Source organism: Cherax quadricarinatus, chromosome 34, assembly GCF_038502225.1.
Source record: "Cherax quadricarinatus isolate ZL_2023a chromosome 34, ASM3850222v1, whole genome shotgun sequence".
Classification (NCBI taxonomy): domain Eukaryota; kingdom Metazoa; phylum Arthropoda; class Malacostraca; order Decapoda; family Parastacidae; genus Cherax; species Cherax quadricarinatus.
This window is the reverse complement of record NC_091325.1, coordinates 3,085,345-3,089,727: the sequence shown is the minus strand read 5'-3', so window position 1 is coordinate 3,089,727 and position 4,383 is coordinate 3,085,345. Positions and strand designations below refer to the sequence as shown.

Genomic DNA, 4,383 nt, shown 5'->3' with positions numbered 1-4,383 from the left:
CTGGATAAGTCAGTATATAAATATATTTTTTATTTTTGCGTGTGTGTGACCCACTTTATGTCTGTATAAATAATCCATTACGAAAGTAACCAGATATAAACATGTATATGTAAATAGTTCGTTATGACTGTAACTTGTTCAGCGTTCAAAGCTTTGTGGTCCAGCTCCTGGACCCATTGTGTACTTTTGTAGTGCTGAGGTACAGTCCCTGGACCAATTATATACCTCTGCAATGTTTTAACTACCACTCACACCATGGGTATGACGTGGATAATGTTTTAGCTACCACTCACACCATGGGTATGACGTGGATAATGTTTTAGCTACCACCCACACCATGGGTATGACGTGGATAATGTTTTAGCTACCACCCACACCATGGGTATGTCGTGGATAATGTTTTAGCTACCACTCACACCATGGGTATGTCGTGGATAATGTTTTAGCTACCACTCACACCATGGGTATGACGTGGATAATGTTTTAGCTACCACCCACACCATGGGTATGACGTGGATAATGCTTTAACTACCACTCACACCATGGGTATGACGTGGATGCTGTAGATATTAAATTAAACTCAAATCTACTAATTCTTTTATTCACTATTTCGAAGAAGTTACTTCCCCGTCAATTTCTTAGTGTTAACAATACCAGGGGCATCAATATCACTGTTAGGAATGATGTAGGTAACTCTACTCTCAGTACATTTAACCTGTAGTTTCCTGCTGGTAAGCTTAGTTCACAAATATCCCGCAGGGGCCAGCAGTAACAGCCTGGTTGATCAGACCCTGATCCACCTGTCTCAGACCTAGACGCGGGGGGGGGGGGGTTGACCCCCCGAAACCTTCTGCAGGTAAACTCCAGGTAAACATGTGAGAAAGGAGCTTACAAAAACGTTTGGGTCCGACCTGTGACTTTGTAAATGGTCCAGATCGGACCATTTACAAAGTCGTTGTAAGCTTCTCTCTCCTGTGTGGTGTTATTTGTGTATTGTTCCAGTCACGGTATTGTGACTTTTTGGTTTTTATAAGCGTAGTTATATGGAGCTTCCATCATGTCTCAGTTTGGTCCTACCATCCTTGTTTACCTACCTGGAGTATACCTGGAGAGTATCCGGGTATCAACGCCCTCGCAGCCAGCTCCATGACCAGGCCTTCCGGTGGATCAGGGCCTGATCAACTAGGCTGCTATTGCTGGTTATTACAATGCTAGACACACAAACATTGGAAACTCATAATTTCATATTTGTGAAGGTAAACATCTGTTGTCTCTTATAGTCATGAGGATGACAGATTGTGGGCGACCATGAACACGCATACATTACTGGAGACATCCTTGATCTGTGTCTTGACTTCAACATCAACTCTCCCAGCTGTGAGTCTTCTGTTGTAGCAGATATTATCAGGACCGTTTCCCATGATTAGCCACTATCTTCAGGATTAAACTATCTTCAGTAGTGGGATAGTTAAACGGAAATGCTTATCTCTCTGATTAGAATGATAGTTTTATCATTCTGATCAGTTAAGGCTATTTCTGTGTCGAAATCCCTAACAATGACTTGTAAATAATCAAAATTATTTAGAAGCCCTCTGCACATGTTTCTGGGTTATCATACGTAATTTACACTATGTATGGTAATTGTATTTATATGTACCTATGCCTGAATAAAACTTACTAACCTATTTCAAATTGGAGTTATTCTAGGTAATTTACACAGATGTTCCTATGTATGATAATTCGTATATCTGCATTTATGTGTACTTGTACCTAAATATACTTGCCCTCACTGGTAAAAGAGAGCACATGACAGCTTGACAGAGTGGGAAATGTTAGTGAGTGGTTCCCCAGGGTCGGCATCCCACTCAACCAGGTATGGTAAGTTATAAATACAATAAAGGGTAACAGGACTGGTCAGCTCTCTCACCCTCATCCTCTGTCTACACACAGTGAATGATTTAATCAATGCTTGGGCTGCTACATCTACCTATGACACTCTTTTCATTGCTTTAAAGTCGAGATTAAAGCCAAAAGTAATGAGAGAGAGAAAGAGAGAGAGAGAGAGAGAGAGAGAGAGAGAGAGAGAGAGAGAGAGAGAGAGAGAGAGAGAGAGAGAGAGAGAGAGAGAGAGAGAGAGAGAGAGAGAGAGAGAGAAACTGCGAATTTTCTGAAGCATATAATGTAAATGGGGAAAAAATATGAGAGTTGAGCCAGGGATGTTGGTGTTCCAGCTGCTGCTGTGTCCAAGGCGAGGTGATGGCCGCCGCCCTCTCTACCTCCATCACCGCCCCAACACCACCCGAAAAACCTCAAAACTAACCCAACCACTAACAATATACCCCTTATTACCACATAAACATCTCCCCTGCAACATATATCCTTCTCTACACATCCTGGGGAGTCAGTAGAGACGCCCAAAACTGGGGTTTAGACGAAAAACAGACCTCAGTGTACGGTTACAGATCAATATTTGTCCCATTCACAGTGTCCGGTCTTTAAAAGAAACAGTGTGGCAAGCGGAGGTATTCGGTTAATAATCAATATCTGGTCGGGAATGACAATGAGGATCGGTTAAAGTCTCGCTTAAAGGGAAGGGACTGTATCTGTGATAGGTAATAGGCTTCCAGGTGCTGGCCTGGCTAGCTTGGTGGTGATGGTACCAGACTAGTTTATCCCTAACTAAACTAGTTTATCCCTAACTAAACTAGTTTACCCCTAACTAGGCTAGTTTACCCCTAACTAGGCTAGTTTAATCCTAACTAGACTAGTTTACCCCTAACTAGGTTAGTTTAATCCTAACTGGATTAGTTTACTCCTAACTAGAGTACTTTACCCCTAACTAGACTAGCTTACCCCTAACTAGGCTAGTTTAATCCTAACTAGACTAGTTTACCCCTAACTAGGCTAGTTTAACCCTAAGTAGACTAGTCTACCCCTAACTAGACTAGTTTAACCCTAATTAGACTAGTTTAACCCTAACTAGACTAGTTTACCCCTAACTAGGCTAGTTTAACCCTAACTAGACTAGTCTACCCCTAACTAGACTAGTTTACCCGTAACTAGAGTAGTTTAACCCTAACTAGACTAGTTTATCTGAAGCTAGAAAAGTTTACTCGCAACCTAGACTAGTTTACCTGAAGCTTACACTAGTTTACCTGAGTTCTAAACTGAATGTCAACTAATGTACAAAATAGTATCTATACCGTCAACTAATGTAAATGATAGCACCTATAACCTTACTAGACTATAATCCAACAATGGGAAGTACAATGCCTGCACTTTAAAGGAGGGGTTTGGGATATTTGCAGTTTGGAGGGATATATTGTGTATCTTTATACGAATATACTTCTAAACTGTTGTATTCTGAGCACCTCTGCAAAAACAGTGATAATGTGTGAGTGTGGTGAAAGTGTTGAATGATGATGAAAGTATTTTCTTTTTGGGGATTTTCTTTCTTTTTTGGGTCACCCTGCCTCGGTGGGAGACGGCCGACTTGTTGAAAAAAAAATTATAGAAATAAGTCACTTTGACTTTTTTGGTTATCTTGGTGGGTAATTTGCACATATGTTACTGTGTATGATAATTTTTGTAACTATATTTATGTATACCTGGGTAAACTAACTTTCTTCTACCTAAATAGGCTTGCTAACTTACCTGTACCTAATTAGGCTTACTTGTTAACTTACCTGTACCTAAATAGGCTTATTTGTTAACTTATCTCTACCTAAATAGGCTTACTTGTTAACTTACCTGTACCTAAATAGGCTTACTTGTTAACTTACCTGTACCTAAATAGGCTTACTTGTTAACTTACCTGTACCTAAATAGGCTTATTTGTTAACTTATCTCTACCTAAATAGGCTTACTTGTTAACTTACCTGTACCTAAATAGGCTTACTTGTTAACTTACCTGTACCTAAATAGGCTTACTTGTTAACTTACCTGTACCTAAATAGGCTTACTCGCCAACTTACTGTACCTAAATAGGTTTACTTGCCAACCTATTTGTACGTAAATAAACTCATATGCTTCAAGAAAGGCGTCGTGAAGAGGATCAGCAACAAATAAGCAGTGTTTGAGGACCAAAGGGACGGATTCCTCGGTAGTATAGTGGTGAGTATCCCCGCCTGTCACGCGGGAGACCGGGGTTCGATTCCCCGCCGGGGAGGTAGTTTTTTCTGCATTAATTTTCCTCAATGCATTTATAATTTGTCGTTCTTCTATGCTCTCTTTTAAAAATACCTCACAGTTAAAATAAAAAAGAATATTTTAGTTACCCATAAAATCATGTTTACTAGATTTCATGTTGTTTTAGTTACCCATAAAATCATATTTACTAGATTTCATGTTATTTTAGTTACCCATAAAATCATATTTACTAGA

General features: G+C 39.8%; 1 non-coding gene across 1 annotated transcript; it reads left to right on the top strand.

Annotated features, from left to right (window-relative positions):
• The first annotated feature begins 4,096 nt into the window (after nucleotides 1-4,096).
• On the top strand, nucleotides 4,097-4,168 carry TRNAD-GUC (transfer RNA aspartic acid (anticodon GUC)). Its single transcript has one exon. It is a non-coding gene; the product is annotated as a tRNA-Asp (tRNA).
• The last annotated feature ends 215 nt before the right edge of the window (nucleotides 4,169-4,383 follow it).